Source organism: Chiloscyllium punctatum, chromosome 2 (genome assembly GCF_047496795.1).
Source record: "Chiloscyllium punctatum isolate Juve2018m chromosome 2, sChiPun1.3, whole genome shotgun sequence".
NCBI classification, from domain to species: domain Eukaryota; kingdom Metazoa; phylum Chordata; class Chondrichthyes; order Orectolobiformes; family Hemiscylliidae; genus Chiloscyllium; species Chiloscyllium punctatum.
In genome coordinates this window covers 8664154-8685837 of record NC_092740.1, presented here as the reverse complement: position 1 = coordinate 8685837, position 21684 = coordinate 8664154, and the positions used below count along the sequence as shown (strand labels likewise).

General features: G+C 45.2%; 1 long non-coding RNA gene across 1 annotated transcript; it reads left to right on the top strand.

The window, feature by feature from the left end:
- Window positions 1-973: 973 nt before the first annotated feature.
- On the top strand, window positions 974-18348 carry LOC140492625 (uncharacterized). The gene is made up of 5 exons (XR_011963590.1): window positions 974-1023; window positions 1117-1152; window positions 16525-16578; window positions 16673-16708; window positions 17232-18348. It is a non-coding gene; the product is annotated as an uncharacterized lncRNA (long non-coding RNA).
- The last annotated feature ends 3336 nt before the right edge of the window (window positions 18349-21684 follow it).

Genomic DNA, 21684 nt, shown 5'->3' with positions numbered 1-21684 from the left:
CATTGCTAAAGTAAACTTAACCAATTTGTGGTCACTATCATGAAAGTGCTCACCTACCTCCAAATTGAACACTTGGCCAGGTTCATTACCCAGTACCAAATCTGACGTGGCCTCGTCCCTTGTTGGCCTGTCTGTGTACTGTGTCAGGAAATCCTCCTGCACACATTGGACAACAACTGACCCATCTAAAGTACTTGAACTATAGTATTCCTAGTCAATATTTGGAAAGTTAAAGACCCCCATAACAACTACTGTGTCACTCTTGCTCCTGTCCAGAATCATCTTTGCTATCCTTTCCTCTACATCTCTGGAACTATTTGGAGGCCTATAGAAAACTCCCAACAGGGTGACCTCACCTTTCCTGTTTTTAACCTCAGCCCATACTACCTCAGTAGAGAGTTCTCAAATGTCCTTTCAGCAACCATAATACTCTCCTTGACTAACAATGCCACTGCATACCCCCTCCCCCCACCTTACCGTCTTCCCTGTTCTTACTGAAACATCTAAATCCTGGAACTGCAACAACCATTCCTGTCCCTACTCTACCTATATCTCCAAAATGGCCACAACATCGAAATAGGAGGAAGTGAGGACTGCAGATGCTGGAGATCAGAACTTAAAAATGTGTTGCTGGAAAAGCGCAGCAGGTCAGGCAGCATCAAAGGAACAGGAGAATCGACGATTCAGGCATAACCCCTTCTTCAGGATGTTTGATTCCTGAAGAAGGGCTTATGCCCGAAACATCGATTCTCCTGTTCTTTTGACGCTGTCTGACCTGCTGCGCTTTTCCAGCAACACATTTTTAAGCACAACATCGAAGTCCCAGGTACCAACCCATGCTGCAAGTCCAATATTTCACCTGCTCCAATCACATCTCTAACTCAGAGAATGATGTGGTGTCCACTGAGCCATTGCTGATATTTAAGGACAAGCCTGTCGATGCATGGTCCCTTATCATTCCTGTTTGTGTTACAGATCAGGACAGTTCCATCCTCTATGCTGAGATTGACAGCAACAGAACAGGTAAATGGCTGCACCTTAAAGGTTTTGAGCAATTGTCTAATTGATAATCAGATTCTATAATCAAACTAAGAGAACATTTTGTCTTTGTTAAAGGTGGCAAGAGATTCACAAACAGTCTGTCAGAAGGCCGTGAGTCAACATTTGTTTCTATATTGAGAAAGTGTATCGTTTGAGATCACTCCCACTCCCCCATATCTTTAAGAGCTGATTTCACTGGGGGTCTGGTTTCCTGAGGAGGAGTTGCAGTGTTGATGTTTGAAGCTGCAGTGGGAAACTGGTCAACTCATAGAATTCGTGCCTGGTCACCCTCAGAGAATCATCCCAAATGAGAGCTCCCAGTTCAGTTTTAAATGACCTTGAATTCTCCCCTGATGAGGTCTTCATGATGCGAGTCTGACCCAGTACCATTCCCTCAGAAGACGATTGTTGAAGGGTGGTCGGATCTGATAAACATGATCGAATTTTTAAGGAGTATTGAAGGATGGTTGATTGGGTGTTTGATATTGACCATCAATGCGGATGTTAGCAAGGTGTTTGGTGAAGTTCCACAAGGCAGACTGGTCACAAAATCAAAGGTTCATGGGATCCAGGGGAAAGTGGCGAGATTGATCCAAAGCAGGAGACATTGAGTTATTGTGAGTTTTGTGACTGTGATGCTGTTCCGAGGGCCATTCAGAACCAGTTCCCTCAGTGTTCAGGCTCAATCAAAGTTTGCACATGTCTGTAGGTGTCATGACTGAGAAACAAACAGACAAACTCAGCAGGTCTGGAGAAAAGAAATGGAAGAAAGCTACAACATGAAGGGACATAGGGGTACTTGTGCACAAAACAAAGGTGCAGAAGAGATTGAGCAGGATGTTCCCTGATTTGGTGTGTGTTAACTATCAGGAGAACTTGGTCAAACCTGGATTTATTTTTGCGAGAGTATTGGAGGGTGAGGGGAGACCGAACAGAAATACATAAATTTATGAGAGGCAGGGATAGGGGGGACAGTCAGTTTTCTTTCAAAGAGTGGAGATGTCATATACAAGCGGCATAAATTTAAGGTGAATGAGGAAAAATTTGAGGGTTATTTGTGAGGATAGCTTTTAACAAAGAGAATGGTAGACGTCTGGAACAGGCTACCAGGGGAGGTGATAGAAGCAGATACGTTAGCAACATTTAAGAGCCATTTAGACAGGCCCATGAACAACAGGAACAGAGAGGGATGGACCATGTGCTGGGAAATGGGATTAGTTTAGAATGGCATCATGGTTTGCACTGACATGGTGGACCAAAGGCCATGTTCCTGCACTGTACTGTCCCATGTTCTGTATTCTATGTTTAGAGAGACAGGAACCATCAACACATCTAAAACCCAGGAGAAAGTGTGGACTGCAGATGCTGGAAATCAGAGTCAAAATGTGTGGTGCTGGAAAAGCACAGCTAGTTCGGCAGCATCCGAGAGGCAGGAGAGTCGATGTTTCAAGTATAAACTCTTCATCAGGAATGAGTCTTCTGCTCCTCGGATGCTGCCTGACCGGCTGTGCTTTTCCAGCACCAACCTTTTTGACTCCGACATTTAAAACTCACTTGGATAAGGATTTGAAGAACATGAGTCTCCAGGGCTATGGACCAGGAGCTGGGCAGTGGGGTGTTCTAGAGAGCTCTTTATCAATCAACACATATACAATGGGCTGAATAGCCTCTTCCTCTTGTTTGGGAAACCTTCCAATAGAAATCAATAGAAATTGCTGGAGAAACTCAGCAGGTCTGGCAGCATCTGTGGAGAGAAACCAGAGTTAAAATTTCAAATCCTTCTTCAGAACTGTCTGTAGCTGGGGAAAAGTGGTATCTATGGTAAAGACAGGTGGTGGGGGAGGGGAAAAGGAGTGAGCAGAAAGGTGGAGATGGAGCCCAGAGAGAGTGAATGGAAGTCAGATCATCAAAAGGATGGGAGGGAGAATGAAAAGCTGATAGTGGGGACAATAAGTTGGTGAAAATGGTTTGGCTGTGCTGAAAACAACTCATGTCACGGCAGGGCCTGAGGTGTGAGGATGGATAAAACACCTCATTCTGGCTGTAAAATTATTTAGAACTCAATACTGAGGCCAGGAAGCTGCAGGGTGCCCATGTGGAGAATGAGATGCTGTTCTTCCAACTTGCACTGAGCACCGCTGGAGTGCTGTGGAAATGGTGGTTAATGATCCTCCGGATGTGGAAGCTGGTGCGATGATCGATGAGGGCAAGGGATTTGAGCAATTCATAACTTCACAAACACATTCCACCCTGACCTTAAATTTACCTGGACCATCTCTGACACCTCGCTCCCCTTCCTGGACCTCTCCATCTCCATTAGTGATGACCGACTTGACACTGACATTTTTTTACAAACCCACCGACTCCCACAGCTACCTGGATTACACCTCTTCCCACCCTATCTCTTGCAAAAATACCATCCCATATTCGCAATTTCTCCGCCTCCGCCGTATCTGCTCCCTGGAGGACCAGTTCCACCATAGAACACACCAGATGGCCTCCTTCTTTAGAGACCGCAATTTCCCTACCCACGTGGTTAAAGATGCCCTCCAACGCATCTCGTCCACATCCCGCACCTCCGCCCTCAAACCCCACCCCTCCAACCATAACAAGGACAGAACGCCCCTGGTGCTCACCTTCCTCCCTACAAACCTTCGCATAAACCAAATCATCCGCCGACATTTTTGTCACCTCCAAAAAGACCCCACCACCAGGGATATATTTCCCTCCCCACCCCTTTCCGCCTTCTGCAAAGACCGTTCCCTCCGCGACTACCTGTTCAGGTCCACACCCCCCTACGACCCACCCTCCCATTCTGGCACTTTCTCCTGCCACCGCAGGAACTGTAAAACCTGTGCCCACACCTCCTCCCTCACCTCTATCCAAGGCCCTAAAGGAGCCTTCCACATCCATCAAAGTTTTACCTGCACATCCACTAATATCATTTATTGTATCCGTTGCTCCCGATGTGGTCTCCTCTACATCGGGGAGAATGGGCGCCTCCTAGCAGAGCGCTTCAGGGAACATCTCCGAGACACCCGCACCAATCAACCAAACCGCTCCGTGGCCCAACATTTCAACTCCCCCTCCCACTCTGCAGAGGACATGGAGGTCCTGGGCCTCCTTCACCGCCGCTCCCTCACCACCAGCCGCCTGGAGGAAGAACGCCTCATCTTCCTCCTCGGAACACTTCAACCCCAGGGCATCAATGTGGACTTCAACAGCTTCCTCATTTCCCCTTCCCCCACCTCATCCTAGTTTCAAACTTCCAGCTCAGCACTGTCTCCTTGATTTGTCTGGACTTGTCTGACCTGCCTATCTTCTTTTCCACCTATCCACTCCACCCTCTCCTCCTTGACCTATCACCTTCATCTCCTCCCCCACTCACCCATTGTACTCTATGCTACTCTCTCCCCACCCCCCACCCTCCTCGAGCTTATCTATCCATGCTTCAGGCTCACTGCCTTTATTCCTGATGAAGGGCTTTTGCCCGAAACGTCGATTTCGCTTCTCGTTGGATGCTGCCCGAACTGCTGTACTCTTCCAGCACCACTAATCCAGTATTTGCTTTCCAGCATCTGCAGTCATTGTTTTTACCTCAAGGGAAGAGAAGTGATGAGGGCAGAAATGCAGGAGATGGATTGGACACGGCTGAGGGCCTTGTCAACCATGGTGATGGAGAATCCTTGGTTGAGGATAAAGCTTGACATTTCGGAGGTCCCCTTTGCAGAATGTGGCCCCATCAGACAGATGTGGTGGGCTTGGAGAAACTGGGAGAATGGAACAGAGTCTTTACAGGAAGCAGGGTGTGAGGATGGGGAGTCAAGGTAACTGTGTGAGACTGAGATTGTCATGAATATTGGTGACCAGCCTATCCCCAGAAATAGAAACAGAGATGTCAAGGAAGGGAAGGGAGGAGTCAGAGATCAGGTGAAGGTGAGAGCTGGGTGGATATTGGAAGTGAAATTGTTCAAATTTTCCAATTCTGGATGAGAAAGGGAAACAGCACTGATGATGTCATCGACATACAGGAGAAAGAGTTGTGGGAATGGCCTGAGGAGGCCTGGAATGAGGAATGTTCCACTTGCCCCACAATGAGAGAGGCATAACTGGGGCCCATGTGGGTACCGTTGGCCACACCAGTGAAGAGAAGGTGGCTGGAGCTCACTAACCAGTAATTCTGACACTGACATAAATGGCAAAAGTATCATGGATGTAGTTGGGAAGGGATGGACAAGGGGAGGAAAAATTCAGTCAAGGACAGCAGAGATAAGTTCCCTCAGGCAGGAAGAAGCAAGAACACTGGATCTGCCCGGGTAGTCCAGCTATAGATTTTGGGGAGAAGGTAGAAGTGGGCAGGTCAGGATTGTGGGAATCTGAGCTTGGAGGCTGTGGGGGTGGTGTGGAGAGCCTGGATCAGATGAACTTTGTGACTGTTATGGACACAACAGCCTGAGACCAGTCAGTTTAGGGGACATAGGGGTGAATGGAGGAGGGCAGAAAAATTAAAATGACCCATGTAATGTTAGCAGTTCTCGATGGACAGGCAAAATTTCCGGTGTGAGATTATTGATGATCATTTCAATTCGTTCAACCACAACATTGATTACTCTTCTTGAGTCATTAAGTCTGTAGCTTGTCTTCTTATCAGGAGTAGCTCCCTTGTTCCTTGTTACATTCAGTGTTAACTCTCTCCTGTCTCCCAGGAACAGATCCTTGATGTTGCGTTGACTCCTTCTTCTCAGGGACGGCTAATTAACATGTTGCTTTTAATTCCTTGATTACAGTTTCTCCTTGTCCCTTTCATCTCAGTACCACTGCATTTCAGAAAAAATCATTGTTGATTCATTCAAACTCTGAATCATTACCAAAGTTCTGAAGTTTACATTCTCACAGCCCCTCATTATTCTAAACTCCAGGGGAAACAAACCCAGCCTGTCCTCCCTCTCCTCATGAGACAACCTGCTTCTCAATCTCAGAAACCTCCTTTGAGCCAGCACCAATATCCTTCATTATGTACAGCATTTGAGATATGGTCTCAGAACTGCCTTGTATATCTAAAATAACATGTTTACGTTTATATCCAATTCCTCTTTTATTCAAGGATAGCATTTTATTAACCTTCCTGATTCCATGGTGTAAGAGTGTACCTACCTTTGTGACCTGATTCCCACATCATGTTAGAATACTGCAGTGGTTCTCCATTCACATAATTCTCTCCTTTTTCCCTGTGTTTAGTGTGTCTGCCCTGCCCAATGTCTGTACTCTGTGATCAATACAAGCTAATCCAACTCTCCTGTTCAGTGCTTTAACCAGATGATGACATCATGATCACATTGTGGTTTGTGGCAGCTTGCAGTAAGAAATTAGTTGACTGCAAACATAAAAATAGAGCTCCATCTGCTGTAAGGGGTTATTCAGTCCCCTGAGATCATGAAAAGTTAGGCGTAAATGCATTTATTTTCATTCTGGTAATGAGAAATGCAACAACCAGTTAGTGAAGAGTAATGTCCCCCAAACAGCCCTGTGCTCAATCAGTTAGCCTGTGTATTTTCATGATGTATTCTGAGGGGTGAGTGATGTTGAGGACACAATGATCTGGGTTGGGGGATGAGTGACAAGGACACAGTAGAGAGCTCCTCTGTTCTTCATTGAAGTAACACATTTGGAATTGTTCACAACCACCTGAGAGAGCAGACCAGTGCAACCTTTAACATCTCAGCCCCAAGATAACTTTAGACATTGCAGCGCTCCATTTGAACTGCTCCGAAGTCTCAGCATTGATCTTACGATGTAGCCACTGGAATGGGGAATTGAACCCACAGCCTTCTAACTCTGAGGGATATGTGGTGTCCACTGAGCTGTTGCACTGAGTGTGGGTCTCAGGATGTGGTGAGGGCAGCTGTCTGAGGAGTGATGGACATCATGGAGAGAGCTGTGATCCTGGGTGGATTCAAAACATAAAGGATGAAACTCATTCACTGTTTGTGTCAACGAATGACCCCATCCCGTCCCATACCTAACAACAAACCGACCAATAAATATCCCCTTATCATTCCTGTTTGTGTTACAGATCAGGACAATTCCAGACTCTGTGCCAAGATTGACAGCAACAGAACAGGGAAATGGCTTCACCTTGGTGGTTTTGAGCTTTTGTCTCGATCTGAGATGAGATGAGTGACTGTTGAGGACAGAACAGCCTGAGAGTATTCAGTTCAGTGGGAGATAGGAGTGAATGGAGGAGGGCAGAGAAATACAAAGACCAGTGTCAGTTCTCAATGAACAGGTCAAGTGCGGCTTAAAGGCCAGAGGGAGGGGTCCAGGTGGAGGAAGAGAGTTGGAGGTGGATGAAGGGGTCTGTGGGATGGACAGAGGACTCCTGTTCAAAGAAATGGGCACAGAGACAAAGGCAACGGAAGAGGAGATCAACATCATGTCGTGTCTGAACTTCGGTGAGGTGGGAGTGCAAAGTGATTAAAACTGAGACCTTTGCTGAATGTTCTGTACTCAGTATCGGAGAAGGGAGAGTGAATGTCCAACAAGAGGTGGAGGTAGGAGAATGGGGAGAGACAAGTGGGAGAGTGGGTGGAGGAAAGTTCCAGAGGGGTGGGGGTACATGGTATCGGGTGAATGAGCCAGAGAATTAAGTTGAACTGGGGCTGAGGACAGCTTTGAGACAGTGTGAAGGGGTGCTGATGGAGAGAGAGGTCAAGAGTGTGTATATGATGGCACATAGCACTGAGTGTGGGTCTCAGGATGTGGTGAGAGCAGCTGTCTGAGGAGTGATGGACATCATGGAGAGAGCTGTGATCCTGGGTGGATTCAAAACACAAAGGATGAAACTCTTTCACTGTTTGTGTCAACGAATGACCCCATCCCGTCCCATCAATCCCTCTCATCCCTATAGCCTCGGTGCTAACACATGCTGTCTGACTACCAGCCTTTGGCCTTATCGAGAGTAGTGGGGACAAGGTAGGAGAGCAGAACTGAGACAGAACCAGATCAGTTATGGTCTTAATGAATTGTGGAGAAAACTCGATGGGCCATAGGGCTTGCTCCTGCTGTGAAGTACAATGTACATATCTTCTTGAAATTGAAGCAGATGAGTTTCAAAGTTGCTGGTTGTGTGGTTTGGAAATTGGCTTTGGGCCAGGAAGCAGAGCGCTGTGGTCTGTGGTTTTAGTTCAGACGCGAGGGAAGTGTGCAGCGCTGGTGATATAATTCTCTTCTTGATCTTTGTGAATGATCTGCACTCAGAGATACAGGACAAACTCCAAAGTTTGCAGATGACACAAAATTCAAAAACACAGTGAAGAGTGAGGAAAGTGCTCACAGGCTCTGGGGCATATAGGCTGGTGAAATGGCCAGCCCAATGAAAGTTAACACTGGGAAGAGTGAAGTGACACATCATGATAGGAAGAACAAAGAGAGGTGTGATAAATGGTGCAATTTTACAATGGTTACAGGAACAGAAAATTAGCAGAAATGCACATTGAGAAGTCTTTGAAGCTTGGAGGTTTCATTGAAATGGATCAAAAAAGGCAAAAGAAATGTTTGTTTTTATTGAATGGCACATGGAGTAGAAAAGCAAGGATGGACATTTCCAAAACATCAGTTCGACACATGACCAATTCTGAGCACTATCCTTTAAGGAAGATGTTTTTGTGCAAAGCAGATGAATCGAATGGTTCCAGGGAAGAGAGACTTCAGTTTTTTGGAGGAACTGGTGTTGTCTTTACAGCAGAGAAGATTCAGGGGAGATTTGGTTGGGCTGTGCCAATTCAAGAACAGTCTTTCGAAAGTAAGTCATGAGAAACTGTTTCCAATGGCAGGACAGTCAGTTAGTAAATGGATCCAGGTAAAGGTGTTGATGAAAGAACCAGAGGTCACATGACAGATTAAACCCAGACCCAGGAAAGGACATTGGGTGTGTGACGGATTTCAATAGCTTTTTCAAAGGGCCAGCCCAGGCACAGGGGGGCTGAGTGGTCTTCTCCTGTTATGTATGATACTGTACAACGGGAAGACAATATTTCCTGTTTTGCTGCCACACTGGAGTGGCATTCCATAAGAGGCACATGTGATATGAGAGAGTTAACTCTGATCTGTACCTGTCAGAGACTGGAACAGTTAATTAGATTAGATTACTTACAGTGTGGAAACAGGCCTTTCGGCCCACCCAGTCCACACCGACCCTCCAAAGAGCAACTCACCCAGACCAATTCCCCTACATTTACCCTTTCACCAAACACTACAGGCAATTTAGCATGGCCAATTCACCTAACCTGCACATCTTTGGACTGTGGGAGGACATTGGAGCACCTGGAGGAAACCCACACAGACACAGGGAGAATGTGCAAACTCTACACAGACAGTTGCCCAAGGTGGGAATTGAACCCGGGTCCCTGGCGCTGTGAGGCAGCAGTGCTAACCACTGTGCCACCATGGCACCCCTTAATGAGCTCTGAGTCTCAGAACCATTTGTATTTAACAAGGTGATTGTGAATTGAAACATTATAAAACATCCTGCAAGATGACCAAATGTTCACAAGCTGCAGTAGTTGGTTCATGAATTGAAGAAGTCCCAAACACACACAAACAATGAAATGATTCAAAAATACAGAGGCAAAAGATTTTGAAGTTTTTGTCTTTGGAAGAACAAGGAATGTGTCCAAACACTGTTCAGTTTCCTGACCGTGAGGATGCAGTCACTACATTCCTGTTCCTTACTGCAGTTACATGGGATCATCACCACCTCCAAGTTCCCTTCCAAGCCACCCACTCTGTACTGACATGGAAATATATTGTCGTTCACTCACTGTCACTGGGTCATAATCCTGGAATTCCCTCCCCAGTGGCATTGTGGGTCTCCCAACATTTACACGGACTGATCATGAAAGCAAGGACTTTTTGCTGCCTTGTGGAGAACTTTGTTGTCAAACAGTCACTGCCATAATTTCTGGAAGGTTGAGCTGTCTCAGCTGATCCAGTGTTGGATCACTTTTCCAATGGGCATTGAGAAGCAGAGTGCCCTCGTGGTCACCTATGGGCTGGACTGAGACTGGCATTGATGGGCAGAGCCAGTGATGTCAGCCCTGGGCTCTGTTTTGAGGGAGGTGCCTCCCAAGCTATCGAGAGTGCTAAATGTATCCCGGAGTCTTAGCATATACAAGAGGTAGAATATTGAACTGACCAGTGATTTGTGGTTTGGTTTGGCAACACTCAAGCATTGGCCAAGTCCCTTGTTTGCAGCACTGAAGAGACCAAGGGTGGCTTGCTAGTCGGGTGCAGAATGTGAAAACAACAGTGATGTTATCAGTGCATACTGCATCTTATGTGGGTCTGTTGTGGTCATTTTATTATTGGCATGGATGAGACTGAGGTTGAAGAGATTTCTATCTGGGCCAGGTTTAATCCTGACACCAGAGGTCAAAGCTGCTGTTTGGTAGATTATAGATAATATGGAGCTATCAAACAGCGTTGCTTTACTCTGGTCCTGTTCCTTGAAGACATCCGTTCCTGAAGATGTCAAGTCATCCCAAAGCAGTTGCAGAATTTGGAAGAAGTTTCTGGACATTCCAAATTTTAAGAGTATGATTCATCAAGTGATTTACTGAGACATCTGCTGTGATCAGGTTGAGAAATGTAATACAGAGTTCCTGGTGTTGTGTTTGACATTTTACTTGGATTTGTCTGACAACAAAGGCCACGTTGGAGATTCCATTGGAAGGTTTAAAGCTGTAGTGTGTCTTTGGGAGGATTCCCACAGCCACAGGAAGTAGGAGAGTCGGGAGAATGTGGATTAGGATGTTCTCCACTAAGGACAAGATGCTCCACCATTCAAGAGGATCATGTCTGAGCTCGTAGTTCAACACCACTTTCCTGCACTATCCCCTTATCCCTCAATGTTTTTAATGCTGGGAAATCTATCAATCTCATTCATGAATATACTCAATGGTTAAGCTTCCACAGCTCTCTGATGAGAGAATTCCCAAGATTAACTGCTTCGAAACAATAAATTCCCCCTTATCTCAGTTCCAACCACCTATCCCTCATTCTGAGACTGTATTCCCTGGTTCAAGCCAGTGTATGACACTCACTCGGTAACAAGTGAATCCTTTTGTTGATATGGAAATCTGATCCGTTCACCACATTCCAGATGGGATCTCACCAAAGATCGATATAATTGCAGTGAGATGTCAGGAATTAAGGGAGGGCCACATCAGGAGTGAAGGAAGGACTGAACCAGGAGTGAGGGAAGGACTGAACCAGGAGTGAGGGAAGGCCTGAACCAGGAGTGAAGGAAGGCATGAACCAGGAGTGAAGGAAGGACTGAACCAGGAGTGAGGGAAGGACTGAACCAGGAGTGAGTAAACTACCCTCGATCTCTTCAATGCTTCCAAGGGTTGTACCATTTACTGTATACTTCCCTCTTGCATTAGACCTTAGGCATCACCACATGTCTCTCCAAATTAAATTTCAGCAGCCATTTCTGTGCCCAAGTCTACAACCTTTATATGTCCTGCTGTATCCTCTGGCAATCTTCCTCACTATCCAAAGCTCCCTCAATCTTTGTGTCATCTGCAAACTTACTAATCATGCCACCTACAATATTCTCCAAAATATTTATAAATGTTGTGAACTAACAGGGGTCCCAACACTGACTCCTGTGGATCACCAATGGTCACAGATTTCCAGTCAGAAAAACACCCTTCCACCACTACTCTCTGTCTTCTATGACTAAGCCAATTCTGCATCCATCTTACCACCTCTCCACAGATCCATGTGACTTCAATTTCACTATCAGCCTGCCATGAAAAACTTTGTCAAAGGCCTTATGAAAGTCCATGTGGACAATATCTATCACCCTGTTGTTGTCAATCATGAAACTTGCTCAAAAGGCTGAATCAAGTTTCTGTGACATGACCTTCCTGCACAAAACCATGTTGCCTCGTGTTAATAAGAAGATATTTTTTCAAATTGAGTAAAGCCAGTCATTAAGAATCTACTCCAATATTTTCCCTACCACGGACGTAATGCTCACCAGCCTGTAAGTTCCTGTATTATCCCTATTGCCCTCAAACAAAGTGACAATGTTGGCTCTTCTCCAGTGCTCTGGGACCTGTCCTGTGACTAAACAGAATCCAAGGATTCTGTACAAGCTCTCAACAATGTGCTTCCTCACCTTGAGGCAAATCTCTATTTATTTCTATTAAAATATCTGTTTCTGTACCCTCCATTTACCAAAATAAATGGAAAATCATCCTGTACAATGTTTCTAAATGCAGACTTGCTGCAGTGCAATCTTTGAGACTGGCTGCTGCTTTCCATCACTTCCTGATGACATTGGCTTCCTCTTTGAGCATGTGGCACCTTGTCGCCCTGTATAAATCTGCTCACTGACAGCCCCTCTCATTCTTCAACAATTACTGTACCTTACACCAGTGTCCTTTTGTGGGACTGGTGTCACATGTAGACCAGACCAGGTATGCAATGGGATGCATTGAAGAAGGAAATAAGGAGAGTCCAGGGCTAAAGGGTGGGACCAACAAATCCAGTGAACCTTGAATACTGAGGAATACACAGCACTGGATGAAGGGAAAAGGGAGGCTTATGGCAGACACTGAGAATTCAAAACAGTAGCAATTTCTGGAGGATTATAAAATGTGCAAGTGGGAAATTAAAGTGAAGATTCAGAGTGCTAAAAGGAAATATGAAAGTATACTGACAGGTAATATAAAGAAGCATCCAAAATATTGAAAGGAATATTCATGGTAAAAAGACAACAAAGAACATGGTTGTAATTGAAACTTGAACCCAGAGGCTGTAATTGACAACTTTATGTTGGTGTTCAGGCGTGAGAGGGATGATTTTGGTGTAGAAATCGGGGAGATAGTCTGTGACAAGATGAAAGAAATTAACATAGAGAGGAACTGCTGAGTGGTATGGGCAGCAAAAAGTAGATAAATCTCCAGGGCAGGATGAAATGTATCTCAGGTTGTTGAGTGAGGCAGGGGAGAAAATAGCAGGGGCTTTGGAAATAATTTTCCATTCCTCTCCGTCTGCAGGAGAGGTGCTGGAGGACAGGAGGACAGCCAGTCTGGTACCTCAAGAAGGGAACAAGGGATAAACCAGGAAACTTCAGGCTAGTCAGTCTCAACTCTGTGTCAAAACGTGTGGCAGGTCAGGTTGATGAACGGCTCGTGCCCAAAACATCGACCCTCCTGCTCCTCAGATGTTGCCTGAGCTGCTGTGCTTTTCCAGTGCCACACTGTTAAACTCTGACTCTCCAGCATTCACAGTCCTCACATTCTCCTTGAGGGGTCAGATAACCCTCTCCTGCTCCTATTTCTTATGTTCTTGTGTCTCCTTGGACTTCGGCAAAACTTTTGATCAGGTTCCACATGGGAGAACGATAGCAAAGGTGAGAGCCCATGGGATCCAAGGAAATTTGGGGTAAATTGGATGCACAACTTGCTGATTGGCAGGAAACAGAGGATGATGGTCGAGGGACATTTTTGTGACTGGAAGTGTGTGTCCTGGGGGTTCCCACAGGGGTCACTGTTGGGGCCCTTGCTATTTGCGGTTTGTCGTAAATGATTTCGACTTGAATGAAGAGGGGTTGATCAATATAGTCCCAGATGATAAACAAATAGTTGGGGTAGTAAATATTGAGGAGGATAGCCTTAGACAACAAGAGGATCTTTACGGGCTGGTCAGATAGACTGATCAGGAGCAAACAGTATCCAACATGGATAAGTGTGAGGTGATACACTTGGGCAGGACGGAAAAGGGAAGGGAAGATATAATGAGCAATAGGACCCTGGGAAACACCAAGGATCAGAGCGACCTTGGTGTGCATGTACACCAGTCCCTTAATGTATCGGGACAGGTGGATAACATGGATAAAAAACCCTATGGGATACTTCCCTTTATTAGTTGAAGCACAGAGTTTAATTCAGAGCAGTGAGGTTATGTCGGAACTGTATGCAAAATTGGTTAGATCACAGCTAAAGAATTGTGTGAAGTTCAGGAATCCACATTATGGTATAGAGCAGATTTGCCAGGATGTTACTTGGGCTGGAGAGTTTCAATTCTGAAGAGAATTTGAATAGATTGTTTTCTCCAGGGAGGAGGAGATTGAGAGGAGACATGATTGAGATGCGTAAAATTATGAGGGACATAAATACAGTTGAATTGAAAATTGTTTCCCCATGATAGAGTGTTCAGTGACCATGGGACATTAATTTAAGGTACGGGGCAGGGCGATTGTTTTTATTCATTCATGAAACATGTATATCACTGGCTGGCCAGCATTCATTGCCCATCCCTTGTTGACCTCTTGAGAAGATGGCGATGGGCTGCCTTCTTAAACCCTTACAGTCCACGTGCTGGATGTAGACCCATAATGCCTTGAGGGAGTGAATTCCAGGATTTTGACCGAACAAGAGTGAAGGAGTGATGATATATTTCCGAGCCGGGATGGTGAGTGCCTTGGAGGGGAATTTACAGGTGATGGTGTTCCCCTTTATCTGCTGCCACTGAACGTTTCGCTGGAGATGGTCGTGGGGTTGGGAAGGTGATGTCTGAGGATCTTTGATGAATGTTAGAGGTTTATCGGAGATGTGAGGGAATCCTTTTCACTCGGAGGATGGTGGGAATCAGGAAGGCATTGCTTTTAAGGGTGACAAAGACATGAGACACTCATAATGTTAAAGACTTGTTTAGGTGTGCACTTGCAATGTCGATGTATAAGGCATTGGGGCAACTGCTCGATAATCGAATTGGAATGGGTAGATGGTTGGTTTTGGATTAGTGGTGCTGGAAGAGCACAGCAGTTCAGGCAGCATCCAAAGTGCAGCAAAATCGACATTTCGGGCAAAAGCCCTTCATCAGGAATTCCTTTGGATGCTGCCTGAACTGCTGTGCTCTTCCAGCACCACTAATCCAGAATCTGGTTTCCAGCATCTGCAGTCATTATTTTTACCAAGATGGTTGGTTTTGACCAGCATGGACTCAATGGGCCAAAGGGCCTTTTACTGTGCTCTAAAACTCTATGACTCTATGATTAAAACCATTAGGGATCTTGTGGTACAGTGGTAATGTTCCTCCTTCAAAGCCAGGAGGCCTCCGTGAAGTCCCACTTGATCCTCAAGTGTGTAATAATATCTCTCATCAATGTGTTTGGACAATATCTCCAGGAAAGTATGACTCACTTGAAATACCTGGCAATGGGCATCAAAGTGCCACATCTTAGCAAGGTGAGGGGATGGTAAGTGCGTTCTGGAAGGGAGAGCATAAAAGGTATGCCTTAGCAAGGGGCACACTTTGAATTTAACTCCCAATAAGTTCCCTCATGTAAACTGTGATCCACAATATCTGAGACACTGTGAACCGTGATCCTTTAAAATCATGGACCGACTGGGTGTACATTGTGGAGGAGCAGGATGTGTTTCTCTCTGCAATGGAGAGGATTGGCTCAGAGTGCTGGGTGCAGGGTTTTATAACCTGAACCATGGGACTGTGGGAAAATTGGAAATCCTGGGATAGGGTTGGGAATCATGGAATGAGGAAACCCATGGGAAGGCATCTGAGACTTCCCAACTTGGAGAATGTGGAAAGATAGTTTATGCTCTTCTTTTGTTGAGAACTTCAATCAAATCATCCCCAAACCTTCCAGTGCAACAGGATACAAACATAATTTGTGATCCTACACCTTGTAATTTAACTCTGTGAGACCTGATGTCATCATTCTGCGCCACACTCTTTCTCAGGTCAGAATATCCTTCCCAAGGTGTGGTGCCCAGAACGGCTCCTGAATTGAAAAAGAAATAAAATTAAAGATTATCCTTCTCAGGTTCAAATTCTTCCACGGCATTGGGTCTGTCATCCTCATATACTCACAATATTTCCAAATCTGGCTCCTCCATATCCCTTCCTGTAAATGTAAACTCACCATAGTCCCAGAGGGCATCGGGCTGTTCTCTCATTAGAGAGGAAAAGCTCGGCAAACGTGAGGACTGCAGGTTCTGGAGATCAGAGTCTAGATTACAGTGATGAAGGGCTTTTGCCCGAAATGTCAATTTTCCTGCTCCTCGGATGCTGCCTGACCTGCTGTGGTTTTCTAGCACCACTCTAATCTACACTCATTGGAGAGAAATGTGTGGTGGTGGATTCACCGGACTGTAATAGTAACATCACTGGTGTCTAATTTTCAATCTCCAAGACTGTGAGAATCCCTGTCCAAACCTCTCCAACTCTCTTTCCCCCTCTTAAGTCGCTCCTTAAGACATGCGTGTTGGAACACCACCTGTCCAAATAACTCCGAATATGGTTTGATGTCTGATTCTCATGCAGTTCATTCAACATTTTCCAATGGTAAAGCTGTGATGTGAATCCAGGATTCTGTATGATTCTTTGATTCTAGAGTCAGAAAGCTGATGCAGTAAGGCAGTTTCAGAGTGAATACTGTTTGTATTACAGCTCAGCCTGATTCCTGTACCTATGCCAGCATCGTGTTTGACAGCAACAGAAAAGGTAACCAGCTACATACTTTTTTCCCACATAGTGGTATTTCTAAACATTTAAAATACATCCTCCTCACTAACAGACTATTCTCTTTCATTTCAAGGTGGCAAGATTCTCCGGGTTGCTGATTCAGAAGAGAGTGAGTCAGTTTTGTCCTTTCAGAATCCGAATCCAAATCCTTTCTCATTTCCCAATCCCTGAAGCCCATTTTCCAATGTGTGGGACAGTGCTAGTTGGGCCTGGGTGATCCATTTCCTTGTTATTTGAGACCCCAACTTTGGGTGGCGCCATTATGGAGATTTGATCACATGACCTTAAAGCCCCAATCCCTCACCACGATGCTGTTGTCATTGGCCCGTCAGTCTGTTCATCATTATTAGGGTGTTCCTTTACTCCACCAATCAGAAAGTAAACAGTCTCTCCACTATCCCATTGGATGATACTTGACTGTCTCTCAAAAAGCTTTTCTCTTCCAATGTATTTGTGAGCGTCATAAAGAGAATGAGGGGGATAATGTACAACTGATGGAGTAAATATTTCCCTTTCCTGTAGCTACTCTGATAGTGATGGGACTGATATTTGGATAAATATGCCCCTTTCCTGTATTTACCTTCAAACTGAATTGATAATGATCATCAGCTCTGATTTCTGTCTCTTTCTAGCGGATGTAACCTATGCAGCTGTGGTGAAGACTCATTAGGAGCGAATAAGAACTGAACCTGTGTAACTGAGGTTGCATTGTTTCTCAGATCAAATTCAAGGAACATCATGGAACTTACCAGCTCAGAAACTTGGCATTATTATTCTTCAAAAGTGATTTTTAAATTTTTTAAAAAATTTGTGCCTTTTTATCTTAGTGTATTTTTAATTGTGGACTGAAACGCATCAGAATTGTTGAAAACCAAGGATTGTTTCAGGGATACTGCACACTTTTGAAAGCAAGTAACCTGACGCTCATTGTAAGTATTGTTTACACAGCTGCTGGGTCAGACAGCAGCAGAAGAAGGTGCAGACGAACTGGAGACATGCCCATGTACAAATGGTGATTCAGGCAGAAACAAGTATCTGATTGGTCTTTGTACTAAAGACCAGTAATCAATGACAAAGACCGTCTTGCTGCCAATGACTATGTGATTGGTTCCCAGGTAATTGAACAGGTTGTGGATATGAACATGACAGGGAGAAGCCATCCGACCTCCACCATCTGAGGACCTGTTCATCATCAGCTCTGTTCCTGGCAGGAAAAGCGACTTTAAATCTGAGGATAACCAGCTGATTGTCTTTTCCTTCAGCAGCTGCAGAAAGTTCTGACCTTTAATGAGTAAGCCAGACCTTTCATAAACCACAGACTGTATCTCTAGTAAACCAGTGACAGCATCTGGGGAAGCAGCATTCTGATCAGCTCAAGAATCATCTCAGCGAATCCCGTGAACAGGGATCGACGAAACTGTTTTCTGTGTGTTCCTTCCACTCAAAGATTGATGTTTAGTTTCTGTGTGTGTGTCTGTGTGTGCACGTGCACGACTGTGTGTATCTGTGTGTGTGTGTGTGTGCACATGTACGTGTATGTGTCTCTGTGTGTATGTATGTCTGTGTGTGTGAGTGTGTGTCTGTGTCTGTGTGTGTTTCTGTGTGTGTTTCTGTGTGTGTGTGTTTGTGTGTATGTGTGTGTGTGTACAATATGTGCTTGCTTTTTAGGGGACTTGGTTCATGAGCATCTTAGAGTTTGAACTAATGGTGTTATAGCTCAATGGTCCATCATTTTTCTGTGGAATTAGAATCTACTTATGTGTGATAAATAGTAACCCTTGTGAAGTCCAGAAACCTAGTCTGTGCTTTCTGTCATCTTTAGTCTAAAACTCAGGAGAAACAAACTTTTGTGACAACTCAGGGAATAATGCAACTTGATTTCCAACATGCTACCTCAGTGAGGCATAATAGTATCCATCCATATGTAATAGACCACACTTGGAATATTGTGTCCAGTTCTGGTCGCCCTACTATAGTAAAGATACAGAGGGTTTGGAGAGGGTGCAAAGAAGGTTTGCCAGGATGCTGCCTGGACTGGAGAGCTTGCCTTATGAAGAAAGGTTGAATAAGTTTGGACTTTTCTCTCTGGAGAAAAGGAGGGAGAGAGGAGTCCTGATCAAGGCGTACAAAATAATGAGAGGAATAGACAGAGGCAATAGCCAGAGACTTTTCCCCAGGGCAGGATTGACTGGTACGAGAAGTCATAGTTTGAAGATATAAAGGAGACGTCAGAGGCAGGTCCTTTATGCAGAGAGTTGTGAATGTATGAAATGCATTGCCAGTTGTGGTGGTGGAAGCAGAGTCATTGGGGACTAACCTTGAAGGGTCAGTTTCAAGTACCCTACCGCACAGAGTGCACAGCAGGGGGGTAACCACAGGATGTCTACACTGGTCTAATCTACTTAACTGAACAAAGAATTCTCAAGTGCTTGCCTTAATGGGTCAGTTTAAGTACTTTACGATAAAAACAAACAAACTATCCCAACCACTGAAAGCGGCAATGAATTGATAAGTGCATCCTGGATTGTTTGATGTGATGAAATAGCTCTTGCTTGCGGTCCATGGTTACCCTGGGGAGAGATCTGTTGTTATCCTTGTTTAATAGCTGAACTGTTTTGATACAATACAATGGATATGCTCAGGATGTATATGATCTAACCCTCCCCCACTTTTTTTAAAACAAAAACAAAACCTGGTAATGTGAATCCCAGGTGGAATGTTAGATTGGGTTTCGAGGCCTATTAGGCTCCAACCTTGGTTTCTAGCGGTAGAGGTTAGGACTGTTTAAATGACCTGACCATGATGTGGTTAGGAGAAAAACAAAATCTGAGACGAGGTGGTCATGAAGACCAATGTTTCAAAGACGAGTGAATGTGTCGGGGATTTCAAGAGATCAATCATCAAAATATAAACCAAAATGAAGCTGGCCTGACTGACAGAGACCACTTTAAATGTGGGTCATAGAAATGAAGATGAAAGTGAAGGTACCATGAAGAATCTGACTTGGAGATTCTATCCAATGAGCAGAAAATTGAAGAATTATAACTTGGTTAAATTCCTCAGCGTGCAGAGGAATAAAGCAGGAAGAGGTGTGAGCTGCATGAGAGTTTTGATCACCAGAAACAGTTGCACCTTCCCTTGAGTGGCTGTCAGGAGCTGTTTCATCACTTGGATCACTGAATCAGTGAATTTGTCAAAGAGACACCAAACAGAGAGTCTGAATCCTCTGTCTCTGGGGTGTCTGTATCAAATCCTCTCTGTTCTCCTATTGGTGTGCTCTCAGTCCCCCTATTGGGGAAATGTGGAATTGCCACCTGGGAGTTTGCATCAGTTTTGTTTCGTCTGGAATTCTCTCGGTTCCCAGACATGGGCTGTGCCATGCCCCCTATTGGAGACATCTGGAATTACCGTCTGGGGGTCTCATCTCGTCTGCTCTGGGTTTCCCTGTTGGTTTACTGTCCCTCCTCTTTTGGAGTCATCAGGAACTGCTGCCTGACAGTCTGAGTGAGTCTGTTCTGAGTGAGTCTCATGTCCATGGTGCGGGGATACCGTTAAGTGTCTGAGTTATACTGAGTTGGGAATGTTCAGTTTGCCGATCTGTCAGGGGGTCTCGGCAATCTGTGACATGTCCGTGTTGTCACTGAGTAGTTAGTGATGCCAATCTGTTGGACACTCTCCTATTGGGTCATTTAAACTGGTCGGGGGTCCCTTGGATGTGGAATCTGCTGCCGGTGACTGCTGCCGGTGATGGAAGTGTATCATTTCCATCAGGGGTGGGTGCCCTGAGGATGTGTTATGGGGTGTCTTTGGTCTTGTTATTTGGTCTGAAACTGTGTCATCTGCCTTCCATACACTAAGGTGATGAGAGTGGCTGTGTTGTGTGCCAAAGGCTTTTAACTGGTTTCTGTGGTACCAGCCAGTTTTACCCGTGGCTAGTAGAATCTTATACACTGAGGGGCTAGCTTAATCCCCCACCATAAGTGGATTGGAATATTTAGGGGAAAGGAAGGAACTTGGCTCATAGACCTGGAGCATTACTTGCTATCCTGTGGGATTCTCGACACGGTTAACTTTGCGATTGAAGTAAGCCTTACTTAGTTTATTTCTCGTCCCTAACTGGACGGCTACTGCCAGCTAAGTGCCTTTGCTATTGTGGGGGAGGTGCTGTCTGGCTTTTTGTGGGGGAGGGCAGTGAGGGCAGGCACTGATAGGTCAAGTCCGAACAGGTAGACAACCCCTTTCATGGGTCAGCCTGTCATTCATTGTTGGGGGGTGAGGGGGTGGTATCTCCTCACCATGAGGACAAATGGAAGCACTGTCTCCCAGGCTTTGTTATTCTGTTGCACTGTTTTCCTCATCATCCCTTTCAGTCTGCGGTTCATTCTGTCTGTGATCCCACTGGATTGGGAGTGGTAAGCGATGTGGAATTCCTGTTTGATACCAAACATGGTCATCACATTTTGTATTACTCGGCTGGTGAAATGGGGTTCCCTGATCTGACTCGATACTGCAGGGTAAACCCCATCTCGTGAACCCCTGTTGTGTGAGGATCTGGGCTGTTGTTCTCACTGTGTTTGTCCCATTGGGAAATGCATCGATCCATTTTGTAAAAGTGTCTATGATGTCATGGATGGAGGTGTATCTGTTTTCACATGGAGGCAGGGCACCTATAGAGTCAACTTGGAGGTTTGTCCAGGGCCCTTCCACTGGACGTGTGTGCCAACACAGTTCTTCAAGTGTTCTGTCACAGTCTCTATTCCCTGGTGCCCAAGCCCATCATGGAATTGGTAAATAATGTGGTTACTGTCCTGAGTCAGGACTACATCGAATCCTGCCGTTTGGACTAACCCATCATGTACTTGCAGGGAATCTTTCCACCAAGCTTAGGCATCTGGATAAATCCCTGCCACAATCTGTTTCAACGGGTCATCACGATGCTGCTCTTGTCTAAGGTCTTCTACGTTAGTCTGATTGACAGTGACTGCATTGGCCTGCTCACCTACAGGTAACTAACACAATGTTCTTTTTTGAGTCCTTTTTTGGGGGAATTCACCTGCTCTGTAGTTACCTTCTGGGGATGTCTTG